General features: G+C 38.1%; 1 protein-coding gene across 2 annotated transcripts in view; it reads left to right on the top strand.

The window, feature by feature from the left end:
- ARSB (arylsulfatase B) overlaps positions 1-16,598 on the top strand; it is a 171,395-nt gene that overhangs the window by 83,906 nt on the left and 70,891 nt on the right. The gene's annotated exons all lie outside the window — the stretch shown is intronic.

Genomic DNA, 16,598 nt, shown 5'->3' with positions numbered 1-16,598 from the left:
GCCAACTGACAGGAATCAAGTTGTTTCTGTATTCCTTAGAGTATTCCCTCTTCAAATCACTTGTCTCCATTGCCCCCAAATCCCAACCCAGGCCCACTCCATTCACTGGTGTTAACTACCTGGTCCCTGTAGACATTTAGGTTTATAATCCATAGTGCATAGTATGGATATACCATAATTTAACCAGTCCCCAAGTGCTGGATATACTGGTTATTTCTAATATTTATATTATCAATTTTTAGGTAAGTGATATTCAGTATTAAAAATAGGAGGGTTTGGGCACCTGGGTGGTTCAGTCGGTTAAGCGTCCAACTCTTCATCTCAGCTCAGGTCTTGATCTCGGAGCATGAGTTCAAGCCCCACATTGGACTCCACACTGGCCAAGGAGCCTACTTAAAAAACAAATAAATAAAAATAAATAGTAGTGTTTGAGATAAGATTACTTTATGCAAAGGAACTTTAGTTTTGATGCTAAAATTTGAAATGTCCTATGAGCTTAGGAATGATGAAAGTAGCATTGGGCAGGGCTGTTTGGCCTCTGACAAGCCTGGAGTCTATTGGTTCCTTTGTAATGAATCTCATCCAGGAGGTGAGACTAGGGAAGGTCTTCATCTCCTACAGACCCAGGGGAAATTCTGATTCGATTAGCTTTGTGTCCTTTTTCTTTCAATTGCTTTGCAATTCAAAGTTCCCAAGTTTTTTTTTTTTTAAGAGAATTTATCAAATTTAAAAGATCTTTTCTCAAACAGCAAAATTTAAAGTATCAGGAACTCTTTTTTTACCTTTTCCTATTTTCCAACTATTACTTCAGTCCTTCTTCTAAATCATACTATTTTGGGGGAAAAATCCTAACCAGCCCCAAATTGTTTCCTCCTATTCTTGCCTGAGAAGTTGGTTTTTCCGTTTGGATTGGATGACTAGTTTATGATTTGCCATTTAAAGAGAACAGAGCCGTATCCACCTCATCAAACAGCTAAGCCAAGAAGTAAACAAGAAAACTTTTTCTCTCATTAGTTGTTTTGAAAGTTTATACTCATTATTTGCTCATTCATACAAGATGACATTTTTCTTTTTCTCTAAAATCTTTCTGCCCCTCTTCATGATCTAAACATGAGATGAGATGTACACACGTGTTCTATGCTGACTCTATGTAATTTCCCTGGGTATCAGTAATATATACTCATTGTAGATAACTTGCAAAGCACAGACAATAAAAATAACCACCCAGATCTTACCTGGAAACAGCTACCATAAACATGTCATGTTCCCTTAAAATTTTTCCTAGCATTTTTTTTGCTGCCTCTTTTTTTCTTCAACTCACACATCATCAGTTTTAATCATGTTGTCCAAGAAACTCATTGCAAATATTATTTCAATGACTACATATTCTGTCATTAACCTTTTTTAAAAAAGATTTTTTTTATTTATTCATGAGAGACACAGAGAGAGAGGCAGAGACACAGACAGAGGGAGAAGCAGGCTCCATGCAGGGAGCCTGACGTGGGACTCGATCCCAGGACCCCGGGGTCACGCCCTGGGCCGAAGGCAGAGGTTCAACCACTGAGCTACCCAGGTGCCCCTCTGTCATATACCTTGATATCCTTAACAATTCCCTTACTATAGATTGATCTTTATTTTTTTTATCATTAACACTGGAGTAAACAATTTCTTCATAAAATCTCTGTCTATATTTTGGATACTTCTCGTTATATAGAAATTATTTAAAATTAAATTATTATTCAAAAGAATGAGTTCTACATATTTACTTTTCTGTTTTGTTTTTTTAAGAGTTTATTTATTCATTCATGAGAGACACACAGAGAGAGGCAGAGACACAGGCAGAGGGAGAAGCAGGCTCCACGCAAGGAGCCCGATGCGGGACTCGATCCCCAAACCCCAGGATCACGCCCTGAGCTGAAAGCAGAGCTCAACCGCTGAGCCACCCAGGCATCCCTACTTACTTTTTTTGAATGTCAGCTTTATTGCATGCATTTTTAGTTGTTCTTCTTGTGTTGCTATGGAACACAAACCTTGAAAAAGTTTGCCTAATTTTGGAGAATGAAGAAAATAGGTATCACATTAAATCTGGAAGTTGATTTTGTTAAATTGTCTTTATATTTCATCATTCAACCATGAGGCAACACACCGCAATCAGAGATGTATATTCAAGGGACATGCTGGGTGGTTAGTGTTCTGTCGTTGAGTCAAACGTTGTCTGACACCTTTCTCTCCTCTCACTGACTTACGACTGCTGAATTCCTAATGGGAGGAAAAATGATGTATAGTTTAATTTCATTTTTCCAGCTTTATTGAGATATAGATGACATAAAACATTGTGTAAACTAAAGGTGTACATTGTGATCATTTGATACACATATATACTGGAGTGATGACCAAAATAAGGTTAGTTAACACGTTTATCATCTGCCATAGTTACTATTTTTATGTGTGTGAGAACAGTTAAGATCCACTTTCTTAATAACTCTCTAGTATATGGTACAGTATTGGGACGCGTAGTCAGCGTGCTGTACATTAGATCCCCAGGACTTAATCATCTAATAGATGGAAGTTTGTACCCTTTGAGCAACATCTCCCTAGATCCCCCGCTCTCCAGCCCCTGGCAACCATCGTTCTACTTGTTTCTAAGAGTTCAGCCACCCCCCCTTTTCTTAGATTCCACATAAATGAGATATCATACAGTATTTATTTATTTTAAAAAAATTTTTTAAAGAGTTTATTTATTTATTCACGAGAGACACACCGAGAGAGAGAGAGGCAGAGACCCAGGCAGAGGGAGAAGCAGGCTCCATGCAGGGAGCCCGACGTGGGACTTGATCCCAGGACCCCAGGATCACGCCCTGGGCTGAAGGCGGCGCTAAACCACTGAGCCACCCAGGGATCCCCTCGTACAGTATTCAGAGATGACTATTTTGAAAGCATTTGATACACATTATAACATTGCCTTCCCAAAAAGTACCAGTGTACTCTTATTCCACTGGTATATGAGAATTCTCATCTCCTTCACAGATTTTCCTTATATAGCTTTAAAAAACCTCTTTCTTAATATCATAGGCAAAATTATCTTATTTTAACTTGAATTTTTAAAATGTTTATATTCCATTTGTATTTATGCTTTTGAAAATGTGACTTTTTACATTTATTTATTGAAGTTTGAGTTTTCTTGCTGAAATCAGTTTTTCTTTTGCTTCTTTTTGGTCAGAGGCTTTTTCTCAGCCTGAAATGTGCTAAATATTTTCTTCTAAGTGTGATGCTTTGATTTTCTTCCATATAATTCTTAGCTGTTGAGAGAAGATTATGTGTGTTATGTTAGGTTGATATCTAAATGAGAGGAATGAGTTTTTTCTAGGGTTTTGATTCACAGACTTCTTTGAGACTCTGAAAGCTGTGAATTTACAGAAGAAAAGTACCTAAACATATGCACAAAAATTTATAAAGAATTAATTTTTGTGGGCAGCCTGGGTGGCTCAGCGGTTTAGTGCCGCCTTCAGCCTGAGGCTTGATCCTGGAGTCCCGGGATCAAGTCCCACATCGGGCTCTCTGCATGGAGCCTGCTTCTCCCTCTGCCTGGGTCTCTGCCTCTCTCTCTCTCTCTCATGAATAAATAAAATCTTTTAAAAAAAAGAATTAATTTTTGTGATATTAAACACTGATTATACATTTTTCTGTGATTAAACATAGAAAAATACGAGAAACATTCTTTATAAACCTGTCTCAATTTTTTTAAAGAAAATCTGTTGCTTTATTTTTTTAAGTTTTATGTAATTTTTTAGTAATCTACACTAATATGGGGCTCGAACACACAATCCCAAGATCAGTTGCATGCACTTTGGACTGAGCCACACAAGCACTCCTCTCTCGTTAATTTTTCATGCAAAAATTAATACCTGCTTTATGATAAGAAGGAAACAAAATAAAAATTTGCATGCCAAGCAAAACTTGAACTTCAGCTGATTGCTAATTTCACTGTGAAAGGTGTTGAGGTTTGATTTAAAGAAATAGGAGAATGTTTTGAGTGGTTTTTATATGATAACATATGTGTCATGCTTGACATCCAATCAGTTTTGATTTTTGTTTTGTTTTGTTTTGTTTTGGTGGCAAAAGTGTTGTAAAATCCTGGCTTGCAAAAGCACACCATAGCAAATGGAATCAAAACTCTGTAGTACACTTTGCCAAACGAGAGCAGCCTTAGTTGGGAAATAGTTGAATTCAGTTTGAATAATTTCCTCTGCCCCCAGCTCACTGAGGCTGTTTTCTTTGGCAAAGTCTAAGTCTTTGATGTTTGTGCGTATCACCAAATTTTGGATTATATATCCACATTTCAATCTTAAGATTTTATTGATTATGAGTAACCTTTAAGAGTTTGGCACATGTTTACTTCTGCTTACAAAGAAACTGGAAAAAGTTTGGGCACCTTTAACTCCAGATTAGGGGAGTGTTAGAAGGATACTGAACTCCTGGTGACCCAGCTCTAATAGAACAAGAGTTCTCCATTCTTGAGCAGCATACATAATACTGACTGCAGGGCCTTAGCCAAGAGATACGGCCAAAAGTATTGTCCAAGTATGCTACACCATAAGACAGTGGGCTTTCCTTTTCTGTTTGAAAAAAAAAAAAAAAAAGTAAAATTTCTGCCCAAAGTTTAATTAAGCATTTCAAGACTTTGCTCTGGAAATCCAGCAAATTTCTATTTAGTTAGTGAACAACTACTCTCATTCTTCTATTTCTTGATGAAAGATCCTGAAAAATAACTCAGCTCCTCTGGCCTTGAAGTTGATGCTTCTCCCAGCATTGGGCAGGCCATCATTCGGTATGAGTGGCGCAACATTCGCCATGACTGCTCATAGTGAAAGCAAGCAGTCACATTGACATCTGGAGCTTCTTTTCCAAAGCAGCAAAAACAAATGGGCAGCCAAATGTCAGAGACACTTGATCTGTGCCCAGGGTTCTGGAACTTTCAGATATTTACTTGGAATGCCAGTTTCAAGATAATGCTAATTTTTGAAAAATTTCAAAAGGGTTTAATGAAATAGGAATTCCAGTAATGGAGTTGGCTGTGCTGTGAGCATCAGAGGTTTTGCTAGTTGCACAGTTATCAGTTCCTCTTAGACCTGCTTCAAAATATTAAAAATTTGAGAAGAATCAGTAGTTCTGGAGCAAGTGACATTATTTGCAACAGGAGCTCCTTCAACTGCTTGTTTTTTAATTCTGTTCCAAACCACAGAGCATGTTGCATGTTATCAGTTCTAGAGACACAGCTTCTCTAAGTTCTTTCCAGTTCTGTATGGTTTTTCCACTTTCAACTTGATAAGGAGCCTATAGGCTGTTTTAAGGCATTTCAAAAGATCATTATCTCACAGTGTTTTTTTCTCTTTCTGCTTTTTTAAAAGCTCATTTTATTACACTTATATAAACACAAGCAGAACCCTTAATCATAATGGTAAGCATCTTTTTTCTTTGTCATCAATGAGAAACTCTTCTTGATGTTATAAGATGACAATAGTGAGAATCAAGTATTATCTGATGATGTAAAATATCTTAAAATTTTAATAACTTAGAAACTTAAAACTTGGGGCACCTAGATGGCTCAGTTGGTTAAGCATCTGTCTTCAGCTCAGGTCATGATCTCAGAGTCCTGGGATCAAGCCCCGTGTTGGGCTCCCTGCTCAGCGGAGAGTCTGCTTCTCCCTCTCCGCTCTCCTCTTGTGCGTGCACTGTCTCTCTCTCTCTCTCCCCCACCCCCCCAAAAAAATAATAAGTAAAGCTAAAAACAACTTAAACTTCCCCCACTATGGATTCAATTTCAAGAGGAAAACTAAAGGGAAAATAAATCACTTTTAACCCCACTTTCACAGATACCATGAAGGCCAGTGAAAATAATGGTCGGGCAGCCCCAGTGGCTCAGCAGTTTATCGCTGCCTTCAGCCCAGGGCCTGATCCTGGAGACCCATCCATCGAGTCCCACATCAGGCTCCCTGCATGGAGCCTGCTTCTCCCTCTGCCTGTGTCTCTGCCTCTCTCTCTCTCTCTCTCTCTCTGAATAAATAAATAAAACCTTAAAAAAAAAAAATAATGGTCAATGAGCCAACCTCTGAATGAAGTTTTATTTTTTAAAAAAAGATTTTATTTATTTATTGATTTGACAAAGAGAGAGTGAGAGAAGGCAAGCACAAGCAGGGGGAGTGGCAGAGGGAGGAGAAGCAGACTCCTGCCCCTAAAATAACTTTTAATGACTGCTGCTAATTCCAGCATCCAGGTTAGTTCTGGGTTGGTTGTGAAGGGACGATAGTTCTCTTAACTATGGGTCATGTTTCCATGACTTTTAATCTTTGATTTGATGCTGGACATTGTGCATTTTACCTTGTTAGCTGCTAGATATTTATGTATTGTTATAAATCTTGCTTTATTCTACTTAGAAATAGTTAGATCCTTCTGGGTGTTGTTTCGTAATTTATTAGGCAGGTCCAGACCTTTGCTCCGTTTAGAACTAATTATTCTCCTCCTCCTCCTCCTCCTCCTCCTGAGTCAGCACCTTCCCAGTACTCTACGCAGTGCCCTGTGAGTCTGGCTGGAGGGAGCATGTGCTGTCCCCAACTCTGTGACTACTGGCCCACTGTTCCCTCTCATCTCTTCAGATGGTTCTTTTCCCAGTTTGAAGTAATTCCCTTGCATACATCTGTTTGGTGCTCAGCTAAATAGTTTAAGGGACCCTCTGCAAATCTCTTTCTGGGCAGCTTTCTCTTCTCTGGTACTCCACTCTATGAACTTTTCGATCCCTTGGTCTGTCTGGACCCTTAGCGCTACCTCCTCAACTCAGGGAGTCCACTGGGCTATGCCTCAGTTCCCCTTCTGTGCACCAAGGTCTGAAAACTCTCTCAAGGTAGTAAGCTAGGGTACCAATAAGACTCAACTCCTTTGTCTCCTACCCCTTAGAGATCACTGTCCTTTGCCTGATATTCCTTGTTTTGAAAACTATTGTTTTACATATTCCTTTTTTTTCTTTAAGATTTCATTTATTTACTTACTTATTTATTTATTTATTTATTTATTTATTTATTTGAGAAAGAGAGTGAGCACACGAGCAGGGGGGAGGAATAGAGGGAGAGTGAGAAGCAGGCTCCCCACTGAGTAGGGAGCCCCATGTGGGACTCAATCCTAGGACCCTGGGATCATGACCTGAGCCAAAGGCAGATGCCTAACTGACTGAGCCACCCCAGGCGCCCCTGTCTGTTTTTCCTTAGGTTGTTTTAGGTAGGAGGTTAAATCCACCCTGCATGCTACTCCGTCTTGTTTGGAGGCAGACATACTCAAAGAAAATTTTATTGTGCCTTTCCTTTCTTGATCAATATTTTCCTGCTTATTTTCCACTTTCAAATGCTTGTTAATTTAATCTGGGATCATAGACCCAGCCTTCTGAGACGTGATATTATAAATCTTACAACTCTTCAAAGCTTTTCTTCTGCATTCAGTGTTATCACATAATAGAGAAATTATATATGTTGATCTATATGTTTAATTATCTTTAATGTTACCAACCGCCTTTTATTATATAGCTTTGCCATTCTTCAGTTCCTAATTTTAATTACTCTTCTGATCGGTTGCTCCATATTTTATTTTATTTATTTATTTTATTTTATTTTATTTTTATTTTTTTTAAAGATTTTATTTATTTATTCATGACAGACACAGAGAGAGACAGGCAGAGTCACAGGCAGAGGGAGAAGCAGGCTCCATGCAGGGAACCCGATATGGGACTCTATCCCGGGTCTTCAGGATCACACCCTGGGCTGAAGGCAGATGCTAAACCGCTGCGCCACCCGGGCTGCCCTTATTTTATTTTATTTTTTAAAATTTTTATTTATTTATTCATGAGAGACACACACACAGAGAGAGAGAGGGAGAGAGAGAGAGAGGCAGAGACACAGGCAGAGAGAGAAGCAGGCTCCATGCAGGGAGCCTGACGTGGGATTAGATCCCGGGTGTTCAAGATCACGCCCTGGGCTGAAGGCGGCACTAAACTGCTGAGCCACCCAGGCTGCCCGGTTGCTCCATATTTTAAAGTAATTTTCAGGGGATCCCTGGGTGGCGCAGCGGTTTGGCGCCTGCCTTTGGCCCAGGGCGCGATCCTGGAGATCCGGGATCGAGTCCCGCGTCGGGCTCCCGGTGCATGGAGCCTGCTTCTCCCTCTGCCTGTGTCTCTGCCTCTCCCTTTCTCTCTCTGTGACTATCATAAAAAAAAAAAAAATTAAAGTAATTTTCAGTAGTGGTACATATATGATAAGGAGGGGGGGTTTTTGTTTTGTTTTGTTTTTAATTTTTTATTTATTTATGATAGTCACACACACACAGAGAGAGAGAGAGAGGCAGAGACACAGGCAGAGGGAGAAGCAGGCTCCATGCACCGGGAGCCCAACGTGGGATTCGATCCCGGGTCTCCAGGATCGCGCCCTGGGCCAAAGGCAGGCGCTAAACCGCTGCGCCACCCAGGGATCCCCAGGAGTCCTTTTTAAATAAATCTTTCCATATGAAATATTTATTAGCCTTTGCACTTAAATAATAATCTGACAAATCTTGCCAAATTTCTTCTCTTCCAAGAGTCTATAGACATTGCTTTATTGTCTTCTGCAATGGTGATTACCATTACAGCAAGGATTTGCCTGCAAACAAAAAGAAAGCTGAGTTTATTTATAATCTTGATATCTGACAAAGTAAAATTGACATTAAAATTAGTGGTAAGTTTAACAGTAGGGGTGGGGCAAATGATCTCTTCTTTGACCAAGTATTTGGAAGTATGTTGCTTAATATACAAATATGTTAGGTTTTCTGTAGTTACTGATTTTTTTGTTTAATTCTGTTGTCAGAATATATATTACTGAGTTCTTTTCATTTTGGCCTTGGCTCTACGTATGATCTTTCTTGGTGTCTCTGCCATATGAACTTGAAAAGTATGTGTATTTTGTGGTTGTTAGGTATAGTGTTAGGTTTTTCTTGGTGATATAGTCCCTGCATGGAGCCTGCTTCTCCCTCTGCCTCTGTCTCTACCTTGCTCTCTCTATGTGTGCCTCTCATGAATAAATAAATAAATCTTTAAAAAAAAAAGAAAATATTTTATTTTAGTAGATGAGTTTATATATATTGCAATGGCCGGTATTTTTATTCCTAGTTTTATCATATTGTTTTATGTTATATTTACTCTCATCTTTGATCTTTGATTTTTTTAGTTCCTTTAATATATTTAGAATGATTTACATTTTATTCTAGTGCTCACCTTTATCCTAATATCTTTACAGACTGTCCCTGATTTATGAGTTTTTATGATAGTACAAAATTGATACACATTCAATAGAAACTGTACTTCAAAGTTTGACTTTTGATCTTTTCCCTGACTAGTAAAATGCAATATGATGCTCTCCTGCGATGCTGAGCAGCAAACCATAGCTCCTAGTCAGCCCACACAATCATGAGGGTAAACAACCGATATGTTGACAACCGTTACATTTTTCACTTGCAGTACAGTATTTCTTAAATTACATGAGGCATTTAACACTTCATTATAAAATAGTCTTGCATTAATGATCCGCCCCACTGAAGGCTAATGTAAGTATTCTGAGCATATTTGAGGTAGGCCAAGCTATGATGTTCCATAGGTAGAGTGTAATTAAATGCATTTTCACCTTATTGTATTTTCAACTTAAAATGGGTTTATTGGGACATACTCCCATTACAAGTCAAGGAGAATCTGTATATGATTCTCTTAGTCCTCCTTTTTTCCTTTTGGTTTGTTAGCTTCAAATGGGCATCTTTGATTCCTTATTACCTATAAAGAAATTTACTAGCGTATTCAACTCCACCCTTTCATGTGTCTCTTCCAGTTTTATTCTTAGTTGTATTCTTTCTGCCAAAGCGTATAATTTATAGATAACTGTTCTTCTTTCCTTATTCATAATTTTGTTTTAATCTTAGATCTATACTAATATATTCCATGCTAACCACTTCTCCATTTCTGAAATGTTCTTTATTATCTTAGTTGGAGGAATTGGTTCTTTAATAGAATTCTCAGGATTCTTTGAATTCTTTCATATTTATTAAAGTATTTTCTATAACCTTGATAATTGAAAAACAGTTCAACTGATATAAAATTCTTGTCTCACTCTCTTTCCTTGAATCTTTTGGAGATGTTACCCCATTTTTTTTATTTTTTATGATTCTGTTGATGCATTTAATATCAACATGATTTTATTTTTTTCAAGTGATTTGTTTTTTTTGAATGGAGGTTCAGAAGATTTTTATTTTTATTATATTTCACTCTTTTTTGTTTCTTCAGGGACTGCAATCATATTTATGAATATTATTGAATCTTATTTACATATCTTTTATTTGTTTCTCTCTGATCCCTTTTCTTTATTCTGAATTATCTTTTCTCTTTTCATTTTTCTTTCTTTCTTTTTTTTTTTTTTTTTTTTTTTTTATTTATGATAGTCATACAGAGAGAGAGAGAGAGGCAGAGACACAGGCAGAGGGAGAAGCAGGCTCCACGCACCGGGAGCCCGACGTGGGACTCGATCCCGGGTCTCCAGGATCGCGCCCCGGGCCAAAGGCAGGCGCCAAACCGCTACGCCACCCAGGGATCCCTCTCTTTTCATTTTTATTCTCTATATGCCTCATATACTTTCAGTTATATATACTGTTCCTTCATTTCTGAGACTTTGTATTTTCTTTCAGTTTCTTTCCTTAGTTTAGTGTCAGAGTTTTAAATTTTTTTATTCATATTGACAGATGCTGATTTAATTATATTTAATTCACGTTGAAATATTGTGTAACAGTTTTCTTTTGCTTTGTGGGTTTTTTTTTTTGTCATAATAGGGGCAATGTTTTCATTTGCCATAAGTTTTGAATTCTCATCTCCTATTTTTTTAAATGCTGTGGTAACTTTGTTTAGATGCTGGGTTCTTTTTTGTTGTTCACATTTTCATATGTCAGCATTTCCTGGACCTGTAATAGCAGGCAATCTATGGGGGTGGGATTTTGATGGTTTAATTTATTTCTTAATTCAAGAACACCTTCTTATACTGCTATAGTGAAGTGCATTTTTAAAAAAGATTTTATATATTTATTCATGAGAGACACAGAGAGAGAGGCAGAGACACAGGCAGAGGGAGAAGCAGGCTCCCCCCAGGGGATGAGGGACTTGATCCCAGGACCTGGGGATCATGACCTGAGCTGAAGGCAGACATTCAACCACTAGCCACCCAAATGCCCCTGAAGTGCACTTTTTAAAATAAATGTTGCCCCTATTTTCTAGTCTGCCTTCTTGTGATTCTGTGATACTAGGTTGTTTCAGTAGGACTCTGATTTTTTGCCTCTTCCTTTTTCCCCTTTTATCATTCACTCTCCAAAAGACACCTGTTCTTCACCTGTTCCTGTAAGAATTGGTATCTTCCTGAGACTGCCACTCTTGTCCTGTGCAGCGTCTAAGCCCTTCCTTTTGACTCCTCTGAGGCCGGTCCTCTGATCCATTTCATCACTCAGGGTGGAGCCCTCTTTTTCTAGGGTTTATTTTACCAGGTGCAGTCCTCATGAGTCCCTTCCCTCTTGTGCTCCCTCACTCTCTTTTGCATGATGCCAGCCTGACTCTGCCCTGATTGTCACTAGCACTGACTCTTCGGGTCTCAGATGATTATTTCCTCACAGCTACCTGAAATTTAAACATGTTCTGGCTCCCACTTATGTTGTAGGCTTAAGCATTGGATGATTTTACTTTCTTTCGTTTCCTTTTTTTTTTTTTTTTTAAGATTTTATTTATTTGAGAGAGACAGAACAAGCAGGGGGAGAGACAGAGGGAGGCAGAGACAGTGGGGGAAAAGCAGACTCCCCGCTGAGCAGAGAGCCCACTGTGGGGCTCTATCCCAGGACCCTGAGATCATGACCTGAGCCAAAGTCAGATGCCTAACTGACTGAGCCACCCAGGCACCCCCACTTTCTTTCCTTTTCAATATGGCTTCTAAGGAGAATATGTGGTGAGTTTAAAATTAAATGGCCACCATTATTCTCTAGAAATCTGGAAACTCACATGTTCTTAGGCTCTTCCTCCAGTTTAAGAAAAACAGCTCCAGGGTATTATGTGCAACTGAGGAATCACTACATTCTACTCCTGAAACTAATAATACAGTATGTGTTAAATAAATTAAACTTAAATTTAAAATTTTAAAGGAAAGAAAAGAAAAACAGCCCTAGAAACTATAAAGAAGCATTATAAGTATGGTTGATGAAATAAGGATGGCAGGGAATTCTAACCAGTAGCCGCATTCAAAGAATGCCAAGTGAATATATATGTTTTTAAGTTAAAGCAAAATATTTAAGGAATGATGTGTTATTTTTTTTATCTACTTTACCAACCTTTTTAATAAAGGAGTTTCTACTCTGGAACTCTGGGATGCTCAATTGGTTATGTCTGCCTTCAGCTTAGGTCATGATCTCGGGGTCCTGGGATCGAGCCCTGTGTGGGGCTCCCTGTTCAGTGGGGAGTCTGCTTCTCCCTCTGCCCCTACCCCCCCCCACTTGTGCTCTTTCTGTCTCAAATAAATAAATAAATAAATAAATAAAATCTTAAAAAAAAAAAAAAGAGCTTCTACCCTAAGTCCACAGTATGTAGCCCTCTAGGGGTTTGTTCAGATTTGGATTTTTTTTTCTTGTTAGGAAAAAACTTCACATGCAAGAATGCTATATATTATGCCTCATGTCTTCTGTTTCCTTTCATGTAATCTAGTGTTTGCTGCCTGGGTGGACATAGGGAGGGATGTAACTGGGAGTGAGGGAGGAAAAACATGATGGGCCAGTTCTGAAGACAGCTAATGGAAGATCATTGCCCATTTTTTCTTTAGTGCGATCTCTGAGTCCCAGAGCTAGAGGTGGACAAAGCAAATCCATCTTTTTTCTGTTTTCTTTGGGATCAGGTTTTGATTTTTATGCTAGAATCCAAGAATATGTTGTTAATCTCTTCAGCATTGGCATTAGTGAAAATCCCCTGGAGACTTTGGCATCTGGTCTTCTCTTTAGTTTCCAGTGCTCTTGCCAGTTTTCATTTTTTTGTAATTCTTTATGGGTATTATCATGGAAATTGGAAGAAAGGCATATTAGGCCCTGCTGGTTTGCCCAGATACTAACCCAGAAGTTCTACAAATTATTTTTCAGTAATGAATAGGAAAAGATATATTTAGGGGAGTGATTCAGTTATTCTTAGTAATATTACTTATTTCTCAAGTAGCCTACTTTAAAAATTTAATAAGATTTCTTAATAAAAATGTCCATGAAAATAATCTTTCTGTATATAACACTATATCAAATGAATTTAAGTTATGTATTTCCTAACCAAATTTAGTCAAAATCTTATAATTCCCATGCCTAAACTCTTTATTCATGGTTATGTTTGCATGTTAAAATGGCTTTTCAAGGAGCATGGGATTTACACAAACCTTATATCACCTGGACCCAGATAACAAGGAAAAGAAATCCTGCCAGGAATTTCAGTGGTACCATTGACCCTTGAGCAACATGGATGTGAGCTGTGTTGGGTCCACTTATACACAGATTTTATAATATAAATATAGTACAGTACAATAAATGTATTTTCCTTATGATTTTCTTAATAACATTTCTTTTTTCTAGTTTCCTTGATTGTAAGAATACAATATACAATACACCTAACATACAAAATATGTGTTAATCGATTGTTATACTGGTAAGGGTCTGGTCAATAGTAAACTATTAATAGTTAAGTTTTGAGGGAGTCAAAACTTGTACATAGATTTCTTTTTTAAAAAAATATTTTATTTATTTATTCATGAGAGACATAGAGAAAGTGGCAGAGACACAGGCAGAGGGAGAAGCAGTCTCCCTTGCAGGGAACCTGATGTAGGACCTGATCCCAGGACCCCAGGATCACGTCCTGAGTCAAAGGCAGTCGCTCAACCAGTGAGCCCCCAGGCGCCCCTGTACATGGATTTTTGACTGCATGGGGAGTCAGCACCCCTCACCCTAACATTGTTCAAGGGTCTGCTATGTAATGGCTAAAAATGTGAACTCTGCGGTTAGAGCTAGTTCAAATCTTATCTCCTCCATTTGTTATTTATGTGACCTTGGACAAGTTACTTAACATCTGTAAGCAGTAGTTTCCTCATGTGCAGGAGGTAACATTAGTAGTACCTACCTAATAGACACTTATGTGCGGATTTAGTGAAAGAATATGTATAAAACACCTAGCACAATGCCTGGGACATGGTCATGACTCAGTAGCTTGAGGTGAAGATGGAAACAATAATGACGATGCTCACAAAGAGGTAACAGGATGGACTTTACTCTGGGTGTTTCTTGAATTTTTTAATCAGTAACTTTTTTTCTTTTTCAAAATTTTTCATCTCAGAAAATATCATCATAGCTATTTCTGTTTCTAAAAATTTTTTTAAATTTTTATTTATTTATGATAGTTACACACACACACACACAGAGAGAGAGAGAGAGGCAGAGACACAGGAGGAGGGAGAAGCAGGCTCCATGCACCGGGAGCCCGATGTGGGATTCGATCCTGGGTCTCCAGGATCGCGCCCTGGGCCAAAGGCAGGCGCCAAACCGCAGCGCCACCCAGGGATCCCTGTTTCTAAAAATTTGATACTGCTTTTCAGAGTGTGTCTTTTTTATGACAGATGGTTAGCAGCTAATGGTAAAATGAGGATGGAATGTAATAGCATTATATTTATTTATGGGAAATATTTTACTGCCCCACCCTTCAACTAGTTGGAAAATGAAAGTCAAAAACTGGAAACTCTATTTATAAATGGACAGTGCTGTGATCTCAGTGTCTGAAACTGTAGACTTTTAGAAAATATTTATAGAATATTGAAAACTAGTCACTGATCAGTCTCTTCTTGCCCTGTTATTTTTAAAGCTAATCCAGAGAATATGCAATTTGAGGTGAATTAAAACAATACTAAAATGTCATCAAAGATAATTAACTGTGTACCATTTTATATAAGTTTTTAAGAGAAGAAGATGGAGAAAGTGATTCTCTCATGAATAGGGGCATTTGAAGTTAATAGAGATATTTGGTAATAGAGCCTTGAAAATAAGCTGAATGAATGGAAATATAAACATTCAAGGAGATATTGAGGCCACATCTACATCCTGCTAAGGAGACAATTTAGCATAGTGGTTAAAAGTGAGGAATTCAGGAGTCAGAAACTCTGCCTGAGTTTCAAACCCAGTTCCTTCACCTGCTCAACTACACGATCTTTCAAGTCACTTAACTGCACTGTGTCTAGATTGTGTCTGTGTCAGAGTGTCAATGATTAAACGTGATAATATACATAGATCATTTAAAATGGCATATGGCACATAATAAATGCTCTATAAATGCTAGCTACTGTTATTCAAACTAGCCTGGCCAAAACAAAGAAACCTCAAAATAATTCCAGTTTGGTGGTTATGGACATGGATGAAACATGCCAGGTTTAGAGATGGGTCTCTGTCAATGTGAACAACACATTAGAGTTCCTTTTCTTTACATAATTCTTTGACTACTTACTGCCATAGTCATTCACATAAGCTGGGGTGGGTAGTGAGCATTGTGCAGTAAGGATCCTTGAACAGTCCCACAGGTGCCTACCTTAAGAAACTATTTAGAGAGCCCAAACATTTGCCAGAGTAAAAGCAGACACTACTTTGCCATAATAAAGTGAGGTCATTGCAGGGACTTGTGTGATTATTGGAAAATCATTTCCCATGAACATCATTAGTCATTCAGAGATTTAAATTTCACAAATGGGATCAACAGGCTAATGAAGATAGTGTTGTTTGTACAGCAAACTATACCATATGCTTAATCTGAAAAATAGGGAAAATCCCTAGATAACAGATGACAACATATCTTTTTTATATGCATTTCATGATTAGTAGACTGTGACTTCGCTATATTTGACACTAATACTTTTCTAAAATGAGACTTTCACATGGGAGAGAATATTGTAATATGTCTTTGAAATTAATGTTATATACACCAGTGTATTTCATAAGGGGAATTCTTTTTTTAAAAAGATTTATTTATTTATTTATTTATTTATTTATTCATTCATTCATTCATTCATGAGAGACACAGAGAGAGCAGAGACACAGCAGAGGGAGAAGCAGGCTCCATGCAGAGAGCCCGATGTGGGACTTGATCCCGGAACCCTGGAATCACCTGAGCTAAAGGCAGACGCTCAACCGCTGAGCCACCCAGGCATCCCTCATAAGGGGAATTCTTGCCAGCAAGAAGAAAGAATGGGAATATAATGTTCCATTGTATCTCCATATTATTCTTATATCTGTATCTCAGATTATAGTCTTGTAATTGTGGTTCTGTTGTTTCCATGTCTGCAGAATCAGTATCCACATTTTGCAATATAAAGGGTGTTTTTAAGCTACCAGCTTATTTAGCATGCATCATATTCCAAGTTTATGTGTGCTTTATGTATGCTGCCTCATTTAACTCTCCTAACAATTGTGTAAGTAGGTTCTTTTATCCACATTCTGCTGGTGAACAAAAAGCT

This window comes from Nyctereutes procyonoides, unplaced genomic scaffold (assembly GCF_905146905.1).
Source record: "Nyctereutes procyonoides isolate TBG_1078 unplaced genomic scaffold, NYPRO_anot_genome, whole genome shotgun sequence".
In the NCBI taxonomy this organism is placed as follows: domain Eukaryota; kingdom Metazoa; phylum Chordata; class Mammalia; order Carnivora; family Canidae; genus Nyctereutes; species Nyctereutes procyonoides.
The sequence above is the reverse complement of the archived record's forward strand: the minus strand, read 5'-3'. Positions and strand labels throughout refer to the sequence as shown.